We start from the raw sequence: 21,141 nt of genomic DNA on the forward strand, positions 1-21,141 counted from the left end.
AGTAGTTGCCAAACACATTCACCCAGAAAACAGAAACAATTAAGTCAGAATTACAATCAGTCCAATGCAATTTCATGGTAAAATGTCCCTTCAAATACAGACATGTTTTAGAAAATCTAATATTAGATGTGGTTTCCAAGTTAACAGCATACTAAAGTCACGTTCCCACATAAACATTAAAAATTCATGTAAAATGTGGGTTGAGAAGTGCATATGACGAATTGTTAGCTAAGAGGTGTATCAGATTGATGCTAATAATTGTGGTAACCACTATACCAGCCAAACTAGCCGATCTTTTAATACAATATTTAAGGAATTGCATGCTCAGTCAATTTCCTCTGGATCCTGTTCTGTACAGGAATCCCTGAGAATGAGCTATTTGATTGTTTAGCCAAACAGCTGACATTGGTAATAGAGATACAACACTGATATGTCAGCACGAATGAGACTTGTAATTGGCCACAATTGTAACTGTGAATGGTGGTTTACTGCCACCGCCAATAAATTCCATGTCATCAAGTAGACCATTATCTAATATTCCTGCTGCTCTCCTGGAAAGAGTCCACTGTCTCATGTTGGTTTCATGTTGGTCATACCTATCTGATTAACAGTTTTATTCTGTGCAGTGAGACACCCAACCCCCACCACCACCCCATGTGGCTGCTGTGATGGAGATTCTCATGGAGTGCTCCCTCCTGCGGGCTCAGACACCTTATTTTCAACATCAACCACTGATGAAATGACAGCCATTCAGGTTTTTCATTTTCCAAGAAAATCTATGTCTACATTCATACTCTCCGAACCACCATGAAGTGCATGGCAGAAGGTACGCCCTATTGTACCAGTTATTAGAGTTCCTTCCCATTCCATTCACATATGGAGTGTGGGAAGAATGATTGTTTGAACGCATCTGTGTGTGTTGTAATGATTTTAATTTTATCCTCGCGACCTCTATGTGGGCGATACACAGGAAGTTGTATACTCGTAGCATCATCATTTAAAGCCAGTTCTTGAAACTTTGTTAGACTTTCTCGGAATAGTTTACATCTGTCTTCTAAAGTCCAGCAGTTCAGTTTCTTCAGCAGTTCTGTAACACTGTCCTATGGATCAAACACACCTCTGACCATTCATGCTGCCCTTGTTTGTATACATTCAACATCCTCTGTTAGTCCTATCAGGTATGGGTCCCACATATTTGAGCAGTATTCTAGAATGAGTCGCACAGGTGATTTGTAAACAATCTCTGTTGTATACTGATTGCACTTCCCCAGTATTCTATCAATAAACCGAAGTCTACCATCTGCTTTAGCCACAACTGAGCCTATGTGATCATTCCATTTCATATCCCTACAAAGTGTTATACCCAGATATATGTATGAGTTGGCTGATTCCAACTGTGACTCATTGATATTATAGTCATAGGATTTTTTTTTTTTTTTTTAAAAGCACAGTTGTGCATCACTCTGAAATCTCATCAAGATCTGATTGAATAATTATGCAGCGTCTTTTAGATAGTACTTCAACATCTGCAAACAGTCTGATGTTAATATTAATATTGTGTGCAAGGTTTTAATATACAACATGAACATCAAGGGTCCCAGTGCACTTTGCCTTCAGGGGCTCAGCATTCGTTTGCTGAGTACGGGCATTGCGACCCCGGAGTTCCTGAGCTAGGGACTGGTAAGCACTGCTAGTCTCCTGTTACCATAAGCTCTGGGCATGCTTCAACAACCACCATATGGCGCGGCAGTGGAATGGGGATCTTGGCTTGACCACCCAGATCACAAGAATGGTAAAACCCTCTACAAAAAAACCTCTCAGTTTCAAGATGTTCTGTGCACTGATGAGATGCGTGGCTGTTGAGGTGGAACAGTCATTAGCGGGCAACTTCTGGAGAACCTGCCGCACCTCAGTTGTACAAGGCTTACTCAGGCATGTGAGACTCTGTCTGGGTGGACCCTTGTTTCCCTAGCTGCTCATGGGACCGAGATGGAACCCTAGAAATCATCTTCTTCTCCTTCCAGTGGGAAAGGTGTACCGCATGGGTGTATTCACACCCAATCTGGTAGATTGCATCAGTTGAATTATAATAACAGGAGGGCTCAAGGAGTCATAAATCAAAATGTGTTTTTGGTCATTAAGAGGAAGGAGGGGACATTTGAAAAAGTGTCCCTCTTCTATATACATAAAGGCTTGGAAGGACTTGCTGGAAGCCTGAAGTCTATTAAGCGGCTGCAGAATGGTTCCCTACTGTTCGAGACTAACAAGGCAAAGCAGGTGCAACTACTTACGAAGACCGAAAAATTTGGGCGAATGTGATGTAACTGTTGAACTGCATAAATCCCTTAATTCTAGCAAGGGTGTGGTCACATGCCGTGACATTATGGATATTGACATAGCCAAACTTATACAGGGTGTTACAAAAAGGTACAGCAAACTTTCAGGAAACATTCCTCACACACAAAGAAGGAAAATATGTTATGTGGACATGTGTTTGGAAACGCTTACTTTCCATGTTAGAGCTCATTTTATTACTTCTCTTCAAATCACATTAATCATGGAATGGAAACACACAGCAGCAGAACGTACCAGCGTGACTTCAAACACTTTGTTACAGGAAATGTTCAAAATGTCCTCCGTTAGCGAGGATACATGCATCCACCCTCCATCGCATGGAATCCCTGATGCGCTGATGCAGCCCTGGAGAATGGCGTATTGTATCACAGCTGTCCACAATACGAGCACAAAGAGTCTCTACATTTGGTACCGGGGTTGTGTAGACAAGAGCTTTCAAATGCCCCCATAAATGAAAGTCAAGAGGGTTGAGGTCAGGGGAGTGTGGAGGCTATGGAGTTGGTCCGCCTCTACCAATCCATCGGTCACCGAATCTGTTGTTGAGAAGCATACGAACACTTCGACTGAAATGTGCTGGAGCTCGATCGTGCATGAACCACATGTTGTGTCGTACTTGTAAAGGCACATGTTCTAGTAGCACAGGTAGAGTATTCCGTATGAAATCATGATAACATGCTCCATTGAGCGTAGGTGGAAGAATATGGGGCCCAATCAAGACATCACCAACAATGCCTGCCCAAACGTTCACAGAAAATCTGTGTTGATGACGTGATTGCACAATTGCGTGCGGATTCTCGTCAGCCCACACATGTTGATTGTGAAAATTTACAATTTGATCATATTGGAATGAAGCCTCATCCGTAAAGAGAACATTTGCACTGAAATGAGGATTGACACATTGTTGGATGAACCATTCGCAGAAGTGTACCCGTGGAGGCTGACAGCTGCTGATAGTGCCTGCACACACTGTACATGGTACGGAAACAACTGGTTCTCCCATAGCACTCTCCTTACAGTGACGTGGTCAACGTTACCTTGTACAGCAGCAACTTCTCTGACGCTGACATTAGGGTTATCATCAACTGCACGAAGAATTGCCTCGTCCATTGCAGGTGTCCTCATCGTCGTAGGTCTTCACCAGTCGCGAGTCATAGGCTGGAATGTTCCGTGCTCCCTAAGATGCCGATCAATTGCTTCGAACGTCTTCCTGTCGGGACACCTTCGTTCTGGAAATCTGTCTCGATACAAACGTACCGCGCCACGGCTATTGCCCCGTGCTAATCCATACATCAAATGGGCATCTGCCAACTCCGCATTTGTAAACATTGCACTGACTGCAAAACCACGTTCGTGATGAACACTAACCTGTTGATGCTACGTACTGATGTGCTTGATGCTAGTACTGTAGAGCAATGAGTCGCATGTCAACACAAGCACCAAATCAACATTACCTTCCTTCAATTGGGCCAACTGGCGGTGAATCGAGGAAGTACAGTACATACTGACGAAACTAAAATGAGCTCTAACATGGAAATTAAGCATTTCCGGACACATGGCCACATAACATCTTTTCTTTATTTGTGTGTGAGGAATGTTTCCTGAAAGTGTGGCCGTACCTTTTTGTAACACCCTGTTAGGAATGGGCACCACAGGGGATAGTGGACGTAGAGGAAAGGATGTGTAGAAATAATGGAGAAATTGGGAAGACTACCACCTTCATGGTGACCTTTTACCATATTTACTCGAATCTAAGCCGCACTCGAATCTAAGCCGCACCTGAAAAATGAGACTCGAAATAAAGGAAAAAAAAAATTTCCCGAATCTAAGCCGCACCTGAAATTTGAGATTCGAAATTCAAGGGGAGAGAAAAGTTTAAGGCTGCACCTCCAAATCGAAACAAAGTTGGCCCATTGTAATATGAGACACAATTTAGGTCGAATGGAAGACGATACAGCTACAGTAGTTTGGTTCAAGTCGTAAGCTTAGCAGTTAAGCTTTACCAGGTAGCCATTGCTATGTGTCAGGCGCTCCGTCCGTATTTATATGGGTACCCTTCCTTTTTCACGTGCTTCGTCTGGTTTGAATCGATTGCTTATTTTGCTTTGATCTGATAAGTGCTGCTTTCTTTGTTATAGGTGTTTACGTCACTCTAAGCTGAAAATGCATTACTGTACTGTGTAATGCATTGTTTGTCGCATTTTGATAGTGCGTGTTTATGGCCTGTCGCCGCTCGCGGCATGACTTGCTTTTGTGCGCGCTACCGCCGCTTAAAAAAAAAAAAGAGGAATCGTCTCATTAGCGAAACAATGGCAAGAGACTGCTATTTGTTGTTACTTACACTGCTGCTTTCTTTGATAATGATCAACAAGAACCAAATGCGTATGATAGCACATGCGTATGATAGAACATGTTCTGAACGAGAGTTTTGCGAAAATTTTCCTCCGTTTGAAAATCTTTGCGGCCGCTTCTTTAGTACATCACATTCTGCACAGAAATTAGTCACCTCACATTTAAAATCTAGTCAGTTGCCGTGCTTCATTTCTGACTGTATCACTATTAGGCATAAGAATATAAACATGACACGATACGTTTATTCTTCCGCGTTTGCTGTTGTCTCACTCTAGTTTCGTAGTTTATTACGCAGACAGGATTTAAATGAGATAGCAGCAAACACGAAAGAATACATGGCAAAATGTTTATATTCGTATTATTCTTATGGTGAAGAGAATACTGCATGTGATTCACATTTCATCAGGTTCCTATTAGCAACCATCTCTTCTCACAGGTAGGAAAAAACTCGGAACGTAGAGTTGGCCATATTGACAAACATCCCTAACAGTCTTGCCAGTCGGATTTTCGTAGTACATTGAAATTCTGCTACATTCGAAGATGGACAATACGGGATTTGTATTTACTTTGTTGGATAATGTATGAAAATGCAGTGGTCGAAACTCGGGGCGGAGAAAAAAAAAAGCTCGTCTTCTACCTTTTTTTTAAATTTATTTACTGATGCAGAGGTTTTGGCGCCAGTATTTATCTTTGTGCCCACAAAGCACGCTTGTGTAGCGCTACATATATTCGACGGCAGAAGTTAGTTGTGGCGGCACCTACCAACGTTTTTCAGAACTTCCACTTGCTTTGCACTCGATTCTAAGCCGCAGGTGGTTTTTTGGATTACAAAAACCGGAAAAAAAGTGCGGCTTAGATTCGAGTAAATACGGTATTCTCCAATGTTGCCTGACCACGTCACAGCAGGTTTCCTCCGATTTAGGGTTAGGCCTTATGTACCTAACCCTATGTGGTGCACAAATGCCAGCATTTCAGTCACACAGTGCTGAGTTATGGGGGGTGACGTGACGTGACCCTTGGGAAATGTGGAAAGGTAGCCCATGACTGTCCATCTCCAGCAGTGTGCATTAACGCTCTGGGAGCCACCCAGTGGGGAGCCGAGACAGTCCTGTTTTTGCAGAGGAACGAAAAATTCAGGAACTAAAAGTTACCGAGCAGATTTCCTATGCTGAAGCCAAAAAGGAATATAAGGCTATGAAACCTCCTGTCTTTACCACTTCTTATGCTTCCATGGCGCAGAAACTGTTCCTGAGCCTGATGACTCAATGCAGACGTCCAGTGAACAACCATCCACCACCAGTACCTGTACTTGCATGTGTACATGCCAAGACAAAATGAGTAAGAATAAAGCAATCCAAGCAGCCGCCACAGAAAAGACAGCAACAGTTCCATAGTGACTGTCAAAAAGGCACATGACAAGCTGTGCCTCTCAATGCCTCCTTTCCCTCATCCTTGAAGGGACAGTGTGAAGTGAAAGGTTCATGACGTTTGGGTCAAAGGCTGTCACGAGTGCCATCAGTTGGCATTCTTTCACAGCTGACTGATGATTAGGAAATCACTGAGTTAGATGCCTTGGATCCAGCAGTCCCTCCACTTCTCCACACTCTGCAAGTGCTTCACCTCCACAGTACAAAGATAGGGGTAAATTAAAACTACATCGATGAAATGGCTCACATCTTACAGTGGAACTTCTGCACAACAGCGGGGTTGTTCTCTGCCACTGATCTCTCGCTTTCCTCTCCAGCTCTTGCTCACACTGCTCAATGAAATGTGGTCTATGCTTGAACGGAAGTGATCACTTCCTGATCTGGATTCACCTGCCAGATGAGGTGGAACCCGAAAGGAAACCTCCGCAATGGGTGCTCGGTAGAGCTGACTGGACACATGGTAGCCAGTTGGCCCAGTTCGAACATTGTGTGAATGTTGAGGCTTGGGTGTACCACATTACCAAAGTGATACACCACACAGCTGCAACATCCATTCTACAATCCACGGGACAACAGAAGAGGCAACCTTTCCCTTGATTGAGTGCCGAATGCTACTCTGCATTTAGGACCAGGAATGTGTCTTTGCATAGGTTCAAGTGTTGGCCAACTGCAGAGAATCTTGCAGCCTTTTGGGTGGCGTGGCCAAAGGTTGCTGAATTATTCGAGAGAGCAAGAAGAGTTTGTGGCAACAGTTCCTGAAAACCATTAATCATTCCACCACAAGTTTCATTGTGTGGGAGACCATCAGGAGAATTTCTGGGAGAAGAGGCAGGTGCCCCATGGCTGCTGTAATGGGAACGGCACTCTCCAAAACAATCTGCGAGACATTGCCCAGACTATGGCAGCATATTTTGCTGCAGTTACTGCAACAGCCAGTCAGGATCTTGGTTTCCAGCACCATAGAGCAGTTGATGAGAGGTGTAGCTTGGACTTCTGGTCCCCCTCTGATGAAGATTATAACTGCCCATTTTCCATGTGGGAGCTGGAATCTGCATTGTCGGTGGCTCATGACACATTCTCTGGTCATGACAGGATCCATTACAGTACGCTGTGGCAACTTACAAGGCAATACAAAGATATCCTCCTTGCACTTTTTAATGTCATTTGTGTGTCAGGTCACTTTCCCAACTCGTGGCATGAGGCAATTTTAATTTCTCCTTTAAAACCTGGGAGAGACCGTACATGCCCAAATAGTGACCGTGGTGTTGCTCTCACTAGGTGCATGGAGAAGACCTTTGGGCAGATAGTCAACCACCACATGTATGGATCTTAGAATCAAGGCAACTCCTTATTTGCTTTCGGTGTGTGTTCAGGAGGTATTGCTCCACCTTTTATAACCTTGCTGTCCTGGAGGCAGCTATACAACAGGCTTTCCTATGCTGGCATCACCTTCTAGGTATATTTTTTAACATTGATAAGGCCTATGATACTACTTGGAGGCACCTTATCCTGAAGAAACTTCACCAATGGGGTTTCCGTGGTTGTCTTTCCATTTTTATTCAGTCCCTTCTCTCACCACAATATTTTGGACAACAAGTCAGTAATGTCCTGTCTGATCGCTTTGAGCAGGAGAACGGTGTCCCTCAAGGTAGAATTTTAAGTATGAGTGTCTTTGCCATAGCTATTAATAGCATTCCATCCATCATGAACAGTCCTGTCCAGTGTTCTTTGTTCGTGGATGACTTCTCAGTGTTTTGCTCTTCTTCAAGCCATGCAATAACAACTAGTTAGTTGCAGCTAACTCTTCGATGTTTGGATGAATGGGCGCAGAAGAGTGGTTTTAAGTTTTCCACCAAGAAATCTGTGTGTGTTCTTTTTAAAAGGTCACTTAAGGCTAAAGTATTTTAAAATGTCTTAGCCAAAGTACATGGGGAGCAGATAGGACTTGTCTGCTCTGGTTTTACAGGGTATTTGGGCGATCTCGGCTCGATTATGGGTGCATGGTGTATGGGTATGTGAGACCTTCTTATTTAAAGAGGTTGGACGTTGTGCACCATAAAGGGATTTGGTTGGCTACTGTAGCATTCAGAACAAGCACCATACCAAACCTCTGTGCAGAAGCTGGTCAGCCACCCCTTCATGCCAGGCGACAGCTACTTACGGTGCGCGAGGTAAATAAAACATTGTCCACACCATACACACTCGCCTACCATACTGTTGCTCAGCCTCCACTGGAAAGGCTTTTTTGTAATGCAACAGGCAATGAGACCCTATGGGATTAGTGCACAGGATTGCCTTCTAGGGATGGGTATGGCTGGTCTTCATGTTTCACATCGCGGTGGGAGCAGATTCCCATCTTGGCTTCTCCAGAGGCCCAGACTTATTTTAGACTTGACGAATTTTAAGAAACATCTTATGTCAAATTGTAAATTTCAGTCTCTCTTTTTTAAAATTTTAGATACGCATCACGGTCTCACAGTAGTGCACACGATGGCTCCAAACAAGTTAATTCCCTTGGCTGCTCTGTCGTGTTTCCTGACCATGTCACCAGGATTCGCCTTCCTGACGAGTGGAGCTCCATGTGATCTTGAACACACTTCAGCATCGTATTAGGGGCAAACAGTTTCTCATTTGCTCCAATTCATCTCCCAGAGATCCGAATGGGGGACTATTTTACCTCTGGAATATTTTACCCAAGAGGACGCACCACACAATAAAGCTGCATGCCCCAGGGAAAAATTATAGCTGTAGTTTCTCCTTGCTTTCAGTGGTTCATAGTACCACCAGCACAGCAAGGCCGTTTTGGTTAATGTTACAAGGCCAGAACACTAATCATCTAGACTGTTGCCCATGCAACTACTGAAAAGGCTGCTGCTCCTCTTCAGGAATGTTTGTCTGGCCTCTCAACAGATACCCCTCTGTCATGGCTGTACCTACAGTACGGCCATATGTACTGCTGAGGCACGCAAGCCTCCCCACCAACAGCAAGGTTCATGGGGAAAGAATCATAATTAATTGATCATAATTTGAAGAAAGAAATATTGTCCACAGTTATAACGCTAGAAGAAAAAAAAATCTTCATTACTCGACATTAACACTATCGCTGCGGCATCGGTGCAGGCGCGCAACTCTCCAGTGCGGCCCAGCAACGTGCGAGTGCGGGCCGGTAACGCTTCGAAACGGCAGGTACCACTCGTAACCGATGCTCCTAAGCACATCTGAGCTACGGGATGACGTCAAGACCCTGTAAGATCTGTAGGATCGTGTTCTATATCGACTTAATGATGATACCTTAGATGCATTACTTCAAATAAGCTGCGACTGTATTCTGGTCATGTTTTGAAGTCTGGTTGCTGCCTGACACCTATAGGGGTCACACAGGCGTCATTCAAATGTTCATTAGCCGCCGTTACGAACAATATACGTTTGATAACTGACCACACAAAACAAAAGTTTACACGCTATGATGCTAGCTTGGACACTGCAACTAGACTGAGTAATCCGATAGTGAGTGCGGATGCTTATAAGCGTCAGCCGCACTGGCTCATGGTTTGTTGTGACACTTATAAGCATCAGCCGCAGCGAAAGTGTTAAGCCAGTTAGTGATTCAGTAAGGTGTTCAGTATTACCCACAAAAGTCTTATCACATACACAATAGTATAAAATATCTGACAAACAGCAAAGTGGATTATGAATGTAAAATGAATTGCTTGTGTTGAACAAATTCTGTCAACTCTATAGACACACTTAAATCGACAACCTGTTGCACAGCAGAGAAACAGATTTATTTTTATTGTTATATTCATCTCACTGAATGGTGACAGGCTAATTTGAAGCCATCGTGGTGTCATTCTACAGATAGACAGTATTGTGCAGCCACCCACACAAATTGTGTATATTTAAACTTATTTGTTCCATATCTTTTGACAGAAATTGGCAAATGATCTGTGGAAAATGGAATTAACCAAGACTTATGGTTCTGTATGTATGTCTTTTTCCACCCTTTATTGAGTTTCATATTTTTACAAAACCATGTAAGTACACAATGAAATTTCAATTCTGCTGCTGTGTGTGCCTTAAAATAACATTTCTAATAGGTTAAAACTGTTTGATGGACAAGAATTCAAATTCTAATCTGTGCCTGTTGCAGAAGACAAAAAACTTAGTTGTGTGGACATTGCTTCAAATGGAAGAAAGAAAATTATGGGTTTTTTTCTGGTGTGTTACACAGTTTTAATCTGCATCATGTTTCATATAATTACTATAGTTCGAGGTTCACTAATAGAACCTGCAACCAATTGTTGTTGATATCTGTGACAGCACAAATCACTCAAAATGGCTTCCATCGTTCAGTGGAACATTAATGGGTTAAGGACCCAAGTGAAGGATCTGAAGATCCTAGCACAGGAACGCCCAATGTGTATCTGTTTGCTGGAAATGCATTTTAAAGCATTTTATGCTCCTGTCCTACAGGGCTATACAGTCTATCACAAGGATAAACTGACTGGGGAGAGGGCCAATGGAGGTGTTTCTGTGTTTGTAAATCATGCACACCACTCCTGTGCTCTCTCCCTAGTTACTGACCTGCAAGCAGTTGCAGTTGAAATTCACACACATCAGAGGATCACAGTTTGCTCACTGTATTTCCTCCTTCTGATGCAGTAGACTCTGAAGCTCTCACAGAGCTTCTAGAACAACCACCCGGCCTATTTCTCCTCTTGGGAGTCTTCAATGTTCACCATGTCTTGTGGGGCTCGACCTCCACTTACCCTCGGGGTCGGGCTATGGAGGGCTTCAGGGCATCTCAAGAGCTGTGCATCCTAAACACTGGTACTTACACTCAGTCATGTGCTGCAACTAGCTCATTCTTGGCTAGTGACCCCCCCCCCCCCTCTCTCTCTCTCTCTCTCTCTCTCTCTCTCTCTGCCTGCTTTCTAGCCCTTGCAGACTCCATTCAATGGGAAGTTGTTGATGATTTTCATTCCAGTGACCACTTCCCACTATACTCCACTCACCGAAACAAGAGACGTTCTGTAAACACAGCAAGGCGCATGACCACAGCGCTGCCGTCGAGGGGTGTACAAGGCAGGGGCGTAAAAAATTAAAAAATGAAAGTCGTGTTTTTTATAATTTGGCACCTGAACATGATAAAGTGATCCGAGAACTACCTTCCAACACCTTTTTTTACATTACATTAAAATTTATTGTCACTGAAGAAGAGAAATATTTAAGATTTCAGGAAAAGTTGTTTTTTCGAGTTACTCTATATTTATCACGCCATATCTCCGAAACTGTGTGTCACACAACAAAATAATTTTATAATTGCCTTTAGTACTGTAGTTGATGACGTCTGCAAATTTTCTACCCAATAGAGTCAGTAATAGTGAAGTAATAAATTAAAATCTCACGTCTGATGCAGAACTTTTACCAAATCATCATCCGAAATATAGTAAGCGACAAACTTTTCCCCTTTAAATTTTTTTGTGGGGGTGTAAAGAAAAGTTTGAATTTAATTTTGTAGTTTGTTCGAATGCGATGGGTGCAACCGTTTGTCCTTTATGAGCGATGCATTGTGTGGTTCGCAGGTGTGGCGCTCAGTCAGTGTGACCGTCTCAGTTGCAGGTGTGAGCTCGTTAGTGGATGTTGTACAGTGGTGATTTAGGATATCTTAAGTTCATCTGTAAAGACGCTCGAAAGACTAGTTGTTGATTATTAGAGTAAGTATATGTGTTTGTAGTCACGCTGAGCATTCACTGTTTATGTGCACATCCAATAGCATTGCATGGTTTCTTATTTTATATATTCACTTATTTCATTAGCACCACACACGGCTGTCCTCATTATGTCATCCATGGATTCAGCGAGCGAGGTCGACGTGTCAGTTCTGAGTCCACCAAAGAAGCGAGCAAAGAAGAAATCATTAAGTTCTTCTGAGAAGCACATGGTGCTTAATGTGTCTAAAACGGAAGTGTTACATCCAGAGCAGTCGATAAGTGACATTGTTTCAAAAACAGCTGCAGCTACAGGTGTTGGACGTTCTTCAGTGTACCGTGTGATAAGTGAGTACAAGGCCACACTCTCTTTGAAGTCTCCCAAGAAAGGAAAATTACGACAGGAACTTTCTGAAAGTGTTGATGACTTTGATAGAAATGCGATATGAAGGAAAGTACATGAATTTTTTTTTCGTAACGAATTGCCAACAATTGACAAAGTCTTTACAGTCGTGAACGAAGATGCAGATCTGGGCAATTTTCGGAGAACTACATTTTATAAGTTATTGAGAGAAATGAATTTTAAATATGTCCAGCATGGGCGCGATAGCATGCTAATAGACAGGGATGACACCCTTTTAGGAGGCAGCATTATCTTTGAACCATTAAACGGTTGAGAGATGAAGGCAGACCCATTTATTATTTGGACGAGATGTGGGTGAACGCAGGACATACCCAAAGTTACGTCTGGGTAGATTTATTATTTGGACGAGATGTGAGTGAACACAGGACATACCCAAAGTTACGTCTGGGTAGATGGCACTATAAATTCCTCAAAACAAGCGTTTCTGTCCGGATTATCCACCGGAAGCAAGGGCCCATCAGGTAAAGGGAAATGTCTGATTATCGCATGCATTGGCAGCAAAGCAGGGTTTGTTGAAGGATGTTTGTGGACTTTCGAATCCGAGAAAAGTGGAGATTATCATGAGGAGATGTGCGCCGAAACCTTCGAGAAGTGGTTTTAAGATGTTCTTCCTCGGCTTCAGGAAAATGCAGTTATTGTTCTTGATAACGCGCTGTACCATTCTCAGAGAAAAGAAAAAGTTCCCAATGCGAATTCCAATAAGCATGAAATATCAGAGTGGCTAAAATCTAAAAACATCGATTTCGAAGACGGTATGTTGAAGAAAGAACTTTTAGATATAGTTAAAAATCACAGAACAGCGCACAACGAATAGACAATAGATGAAATGGCGAAGAATGCAGCGAAAACTGTTCTCAAAATTCCTCCGCCCCATTGTGAATTAAACGCCATCGAGTTAGTGTGGGCCAGAAGCAAAGGCTATGTTGCAGCGAAAAACAAAACATACAAAATGCCGGAAGTTAAAGTACTGCTAGAAGAAGCAGTAAGAACAGTGACTGCAGAGGATTGGAACAAGTGCGTCCTCCATGTCGTAGAAAAAGTGTGTGGAAATTAGACTGCATTATAGAGGAGAGAGAGGAGCGATTTGTTATAAACCTCAACGAAAACAGTTCAAGTTCGACAGAGTGAACGTTGTTTCGTCCTTTATCATTATTATTATTACTGGTATTGTTATTAAAATTAACAATTAATTGTGTTTGAATGGAGCATTTTGTTAGCAACCTGAATGAAAATAAATCTGCTTCGACAGAATGAACTCAGTTTAATATTATTTTAACATTATTGTTAAATTTATTTCGTACATTGTTGCCCAGGTTTCTCATGATCCACTGTGACAGCTCGGCATCCAGCCGAACGCCGCCAGCTGCAAAGCGTGCGCCAAGGATTTTCCACACCCCTACGTATCAAGTGAACACCGAATGCTTTCTCTGGAAATGAGCGTAGTTGCTCACATGACACTGTTTATGTTTCGTCCCAGCTCTCGGTGAATAGACTTAATGTATTCACGTACTGGATGGATCACAACCTGAAGACAAGCCGCCAAAATGGATGGTCAGCAGGGATAACCAGACGCTGTTCAGCTAGCTGGCTGTGTTCGAACACCACAATAGTGTCCAAGGATGGGTGGACCACATCACACAAGTGATCCACCATGCCACTGACTTATCCATCCTACAAGTCTTCCGGTCATCTAGGGAGTCGACATGTGCCTTGGTGGACAGATGAGTGCCGTTCAGCAATCCGGGACAGGCACGCAGCGCTTCAACATTTTAAATGTCGATTGACAGCAGACAATCTCAGGGTCTTTCGAATTGCGAGCACCAAGGCTTGACGCATCATGAGAGAGAGTAAGGAAAGGTCATGGCAAATGTTCCTGGAATCCATCAACCGTTCCACATCTACTAAAGTATGGGAAGCCATCCGGAGGATTTCCAGTAAATACAGCTGTTTACGAATAGCAGCAGTACTGAAATGGGTGTCTCCAAACAACACCCAGCCACATCTTTAAGGCACTGGCTGAGCATTTTGCTAAAACTATTGCCAACCAGGATCTGGCATTTCTTCGATACTGTGAGACTGTAGAGAGGGGAAAATTGGAGTTCAGATCCATGAATTCTGAGACGTACAACTATCCTTTCTCCATGTGGGAGCTGGAGTAGTTCTGTATGAGACTTGTGATACTGCACCTGGTGACGACCAAATCCAGTACTGCATGCTTCATCATTTGCCAGTGGTATCAAAGGAAATCCTCCTTGAATGCTTTAATCTCATATGACAGACAGGTAACTTCCCCAACTCATGAAGAGAGGCAATTCTGATACCTCTCCTCAGACCAAGAAAGGACTGAACATGTCCTAGTAATTATCAGAGTTTCACCTTAACGAGCTGTGTAGGAAATACCCTAGAGTGAATGGTTGATTGTCGTCTGGTCTGGTTGTTAGTGACCAGGCAACTCCTTAGCTGCTCTCAATGTGGATTCCGAAGATTTCAGTCCACTGACGACAACCTGACTCTGCTAGAGGTGGCTATTCAACAGACTCTCCTTAGTCAGTATTGCTGCATCGGCATATTCTTTGATATCAGTAAGGCGTATGAGACTACTTTGAGACACTGTATTCTTTCACAGCTGCATCAACGGGGCTTTGTGGCCACCTCCCCATCTTTGTACGGTCTTTCCTGTCTCAGCGGTTTTTGGGACCCAAGTTGGTAACATGCTGTCAAATCAATTTGAGCAGGAGAACGGTGTGTCTGAGGGCAGTGTTTTAAGTGTTACCCTCTTTGCCATAGCCATAAACAGTACCACGCCTATGATAAGGAGTCATGTACAGTGCTCATTATTTGTGGACGATTTTGCTGTTTTCTGTTCCTCCACCAGTGTTGCAACAGTGAGCTTTCAGTTGCAGCTTACATCACTCAGGTTATAGGAGTGGACTGCAAAGACAGGGTTTCAGTTTTCTGCAGAGAAGTGTGTGCGTGTGTTAATTTTAATAATTCTCATCATCTTTTTAATTTGTTTGACTTGCATATGAGGGACACCATCCTACACTTTAGAAACTCAGTGAGGTTCAGGGGCCTAATTTTTGACTCAGAATTGTCATGGTTGCCACATCTGAGAGACCTGAAAGCCAGAACCCTCAAGGCACTGAACATAATCAAGCACCTTAGCCACAGGTCTTGGGGAGCACACAGGGCATGTCTGCTCCAGTTTTATAGGGCTTTCTTGCATTCGTGGCTGGGCTATGAGTGTGGAGTGTATGAATCAGTAAGGCATTCTTATTCGAGGATGCTGTCCACCATAAGGGGATTCAGATTGGCACAGGTGCTTATAGAAGCAGTCCCTTACCCAGTCTCTGTGCTGAGGTTGGGGAACTGCCACTCACCATCCGGCGACAGCTCCTTATGGTGCAGGTGGCATGTAAGTTCCTTGCAACCTCGACTTTCACCCACATACCATTCTGTTGCTCATCCATCTCTGGAAAGCCTTTTTTGCAACTGTCCATGGGCCACAGTGCCATTTGGGACCTGTATGCAGCGTGTGTTGGAGTCACTGGGTGTGGAACAAGTACAACCCCAAATCCAAGGTTTTAACCATCTGCCGTCCTTGTTACTGCAGAGGCGCAGCGTCGTTTCAGATTTAGTGCAGTTTAGGAAAGATCGCACTTCTGCTTCTGATTTTAATTCCCTATTTTCTGACATTTTATTTGAGCACCACAACTACGTAGCTGTGTTTACAGATGGGTCTAAGCAGGGGGACGCCGTTGATTGCTCTGTTGTTTTTCCGGATCGTGCACTCAAGATCTGAATGACTCCAGAATTTATGGTCTTTGATGCAGAATTACATGTGGTCTTACAGGTACTGGTGCAGATGCGATGTTCTTGTTGTCTGTTTCAATTCCCCTAGTGCTCTTCACTCTCTCCAACATTTATACCCAGCAGATAAAGTAACCCAGAATATCCAGGATGCTCTCCTCCAACTACAACGACTGGGGAATAAGGTGTCTTTCTGCTGGGTACCAGGGCACATTAGTATTGCAAGGATCGAAAGGGCGGATCTAGCAGCCAAGGAGGCATGTCATGATCCTCAGGTATTTCAGTGTGCCATCCTCCTCCGTCCTGTTACCTCCCTGTTGAGGTATAAAGTCGTGTCGATGGGAGGACAAGTGGCTGCAAGTGACTGACAACAAGCTCCGTATCATGAAGCCTACAACTCAAGCCATGGTGTACTTTCTTCCAGCCACATAAATTGGATGAGTTTCTCCTTACTCATATTTGCATAGGCCACAGCCCTATGACGCATGAATTCTTACTCCAGCAAGAGAAACCTCCAATGTGTGATGCTTGTGGCGTGCAGATCACGGTGTGCCACATTTAATTGGACTGTGATTTATTTTCAAATCAGTGGGCCGCAGCGGATTTGCCAATGGATCTGCAGTCCATTTTCGGTAATGTTCAAATGAATATGGTTCAGGTGTTAAAGTTTTGTGAATTGTCCAATATTTTTGATAAGAATTTATGGAGGTGTTTTTAATTTGTTAATAGCGTGACTGGCTCACCTAAGTATTTTGTAAGTCGTCAGCCAGTCACACTTCCCTGTGTTTTTCTTTTAGTTCTTCCGTGTTTTAATTTCATGTATAGGTACTTTTCCTCTTTCTAATTTGTTTTAGTGCATGTGAGATGGAATGACTGTGTGCTCACTATGAGTGCAAGAATGTGCAAAACTGTGTTTATCTCCACATTCGTTTGTTTTGATAAGTTTAAGGGCATTGATGACCTTGATGTCAAGTGCCCATAAGTTACACGCGCGCGCGTGCTGCGCTTTTAATTGTAAAATTAGGCAGATCTCCCAGCACAAAATGGTGATCTAAATATGGACATATTTCATGGAGTAGACTGTACTGCTTGATTTCACATACAGATGGTGAAAGGTACTATGGTACTAGAATTATCCACATCTTGAACAGTAACTTGTACAAGAGCAATATTCAAAAGCATGATAGTGTTGTGTGACATTGTTTTCTCATGGGAGAATTTTCATTACAATACTCTGTTATTTGACATGAAGAAACTGTCACTCCGCAAATCAAGAAATGCTCCATGAATTACTATATTTAAAAAGATTAGGAGCATGTGAGTTCAGGCAGAATTGTTTGGTGGATTTATGGATACCTTAACTGTTGTTCTTGGAACAGACCAGTCTCACCAAGCAAGGTGACACAATGGTTAGCAAACTGGACTTTAATTAAAAAAGACCATGGTTCAGTTCCCTATGGAGCCATCTAGTTTTGAGTTTTTCATTATTTTATATGCCATGTTTTAATACAAATGCTGGAATGGTTCATTAGAAAAGGGCACTGCTGACTTCCTCAATCCATACTAGTACACAGGGTCTAATAAACTTGAGCCACTGCCATGCAATACTTTTTAAAAGAGTAAGTCACCATTTGACTGTGCATTATTATATTTATCTTTTTTACTATCCAGATTCAGCTGTCATGCCATTATCAAGTACTTATTATCTGCTTTGGATTGCCTTAACAGACAGAACTTAATAACGGCCTAACAACTTTAATCATTGTACTTGATAATGGCATAAAATTCAAAATCTGTTTTGTACAAAAGCCAAATATAATAATATACAATCAACTTGTCAAAGACAGAGCATGAGACAGTAATCGAACTATTATTAGTCTCAACTGAATGTTGTGTATTTGTTAGTAAACATTTCAATTCAGTAAGACATTTCCTAAAAATGTGTTACATAATACTGCAAATATATACTTCTGTTCTACCTTGGAAACCTGTAGTGTTCAGTTAGCTCTCTTCCTGTTCCACAATATGATGATCAGTCTGTGTCCAAGCAGTAAAATTTTGAACTATGTGAGCACCTGACTGAATCCCAACTAGATTTATTGTTGGATCATTGTTTCCTCATCATTTTTACATAGCCAGCTTTCAAGAGTTCATAGATTAGTGGGACTAAGGTATATTTAGGTATAATATAATACTTTTTGTGTAGATTCGGGTTCTCACAGCTGTTTACACAATGTACTATGTAAATTTCGTGTTATGGTTGTAAAGTAGCTTACCAAATGCCACATGAGAGGAAAAATTATATACTCATAGCAGTTCTACCTATCCCATGGAATACACAGCGTGTCTGTATAGACAGAACATGATAGTGCAGTGATTAGAATGACATGTTTTATGGATCTTGCATTGTGCTGAGTCACGTGTAGCAGAGACAAGTTGAAAACTGAGGTCGAGCACTACATGTGTAATGTGTCGAGAGAGATCTATGACAAAGATACGAGTATGATAAATGGCACAGTACATGCAAAAGTGTATTGATAGCACAGGTGTTTATGTCAAGTAGTTGCTAAAAGTCCAGCCTTTCCATAAACGTAACATTCATAGTCAATATATGGGTTTTCTATTTGAAAAAGAAAAAAGAAAACTGGATACCTTATTTTTCAGACACACCTCGTAATTTGTAATTTGATGTGGCAGGACAGGACAAGTTTCCCAGCTTGTGGAATGAGGGAATTTTGACACCTCTCCTCAAACCAGGAAAGGACTGTATATGTTCCAGTAGAGTACTGGTTGTTGCCTTAATGAGCTGTGTAAGGAAGACATTGGAGGGAGTGGTCAACTGTCATCTGGTCTGGATGCTAGGGAACATACTCCTCCTTAGCCAGCCAGAAGATGTTGATCTACTGTTGACAACCTGACTGGCTTTTGGCAGCTTTTCTAAGTGAACAGCATTGTCTAGGGATATTTTTTGACATCAACAAGGCATACAATAGAATAGTCTCCCAGGGAAGTGTTTTAAGTATCACCCTCTTTCTATAACCATTAATAGTATAATATCTACGGTAAGGATTCCTGTGTGATGCTCCTGACTTACGGGAAATCCTGCAGTTTTCTGTTCCTCCTCCAGCTTTGCAGTATTGACTTATCAGTTAAAGTGAAGAGGTTGGAGGAGTGAACTGTAAAGATGGGTTTTTTATTTTCTGCAGATAAGCGCGCGCGCTGTGTGTGTGTGTGTGTGTGTGTGTGTGTGTGTGTGTGTGTGTGTGTGTGTGTGTGTGTGTTGGATTTTAATCATTTCCATAATATTTTTAATTTACCTAACATTTGAAAGACTTATTGAGGTTCGTGGGCCTAATTTTTTATTGCAAACTGTAGTGCTTTCCACATCTTAACAAATCCAAAGGCAAGGACCCAGAAAGCAAATATTATGTTAAAATGCCTTGGCCATAGTTCTTGCAGAATGGGCAGGGTGCATCTGCTGCAGTTTTATGGCTTTCATGAGACTGTTGCTGGACTATGGTGCACAGTCTATGGATCTGCGAGATCATCTTATCTGAAGACTACCTGACATTATCCTCTACAGGAGAGGGGAGGGGGGAAATCAGCTAACCATGGGTGCTTACTAGAGCAGCTCCACACCCCTGCTGAAGCTGGAGAACTGCCGCTCGCCTTTTGGTGACATCTCATCATGGCATTTCAAGCTCATATGTTCCTCACTGCTGCCAATTCACTAGCAACTGTAGTGTTGCTTGTCAAGCTATAGAACACCTTTTCTCTTAGTGCCCACAAGCAACAAGGCCGTTTGGGATCTGTATGAGGCATTTGCTGGAGTCTCTTGGCGTGGTGCAAGTATAGACCCAAATCCAGGGTCGGAACTGGTTGCCACCCTAGTTATTGCAGAGGTCCAGCGTAATATTAGATTTAGTGCGATGTGGGAGAAGCACCTCAACTATATAGCTGTATTAATGAATGGATTTAAACAGGGGGATACTTTTGGTTGCTCTGTTGTTTTCCCTGATCATGTCCTCGAGATCGGATTGTCTCAAGAATTCACTGTATTTGATACAGAATCAATACATGATCGTGAGGGCATTGGTGCAGATGAAATGTGTTGCAACTGATAAATTCCTCATCTGTCTGTCCTGAATGTCCTTAATTTTCTAAACCAATTCTATCCAGCAGATTAAGTGGTCCAGAGTATCCTGAATGTTCTTTTTTGCCAACAAAGGTGTGATAAGGAAGTGTCTTTCTGCTAGGTATTAAGGAAAATGTATGTAAAGGCTGTAGTGGCACCAACGTTAGTATCAGTCCCTAGTGAATGATACAGGAACTTAAATTGAGGGCAGCACAGCAAAAGCTGAACTTCACAAAGGAAAACCCAGGAAAATTGCCCCAATCTAATCCCCATACCACTGAAAAGATGAGTGAAATCAGTATTAGTGTTAGTGGTGTTGAGATATAACTGAAATCGTTAAAATTGAACAAAGCTCCAGGGCCCTATGGAATCCCTGTCAGATTCTGTACTGAATTTGTGGCTGGTTTTGCCGCTCTTGTAACTATAATCTGTCATAGATCCCATGAACAAAAAAACTGTGCCCAGCTCTTGGAAAAAAGCACATGTCACACCTGTCTACAAGAAGGCCAGTAGAAGTGTTCCACAAAACTACTGTCCAAAATACTTGACATCAATTAGTTGTAGAATCTTAGAACATGTTTTGTGCTCAAACTTAATGAGGTATCTTGAACACAGTGGCCTCCTCAATGCCAACCAGCACGGATATCGAAAACTTCGATCGTGTGAAACCCAACTTGCATTTTTCTCACATGGCATACAGAAAGCTTTGGATCAAAGCAGACAGGTAGATGCAGTATGTCTTGATTTCTGAAAAGCATTTGACTCAGCACCACATCTATGGTTATTGCCAAAAATTTGATCATATGAGATATCAAGAAAAATTTGTGACTGGATTGAGGACGTTTTGATAGGGAGTACACAGCATGTTATCTTTGATGGCGTATTTGTCATATGTAGAAGTAACTTCGGATATAACCCAGGGAAGTGTGT

The 21,141-nt window shown here is 42.5% G+C and overlaps 1 protein-coding gene across 6 annotated transcripts in view; it reads left to right on the forward strand.

Annotated features, from left to right (window-relative positions):
• The window catches only part of LOC126199866 (uncharacterized), a 164,497-nt gene that overhangs the window by 139,189 nt on the left and 4,167 nt on the right, over positions 1-21,141 (forward strand). Inside the window, exon 1 of one of the 6 annotated variants that reach the window (XM_049936661.1) lies at positions 12,145-12,190. The exons of the other annotated variants lie outside the window; for them this stretch is intronic. The gene's annotated coding sequence lies outside the window, so the exon portion shown is untranslated. Of the gene's footprint in view, positions 1-12,144; positions 12,191-21,141 lie in introns of those variants that run through there. 6 annotated transcript variants of the gene reach the window in all.

The sequence above is a fragment of the Schistocerca nitens genome, chromosome 1 (assembly GCF_023898315.1).
Source record: "Schistocerca nitens isolate TAMUIC-IGC-003100 chromosome 1, iqSchNite1.1, whole genome shotgun sequence".
Lineage (NCBI taxonomy): Eukaryota > Metazoa > Arthropoda > Insecta > Orthoptera > Acrididae > Schistocerca > Schistocerca nitens.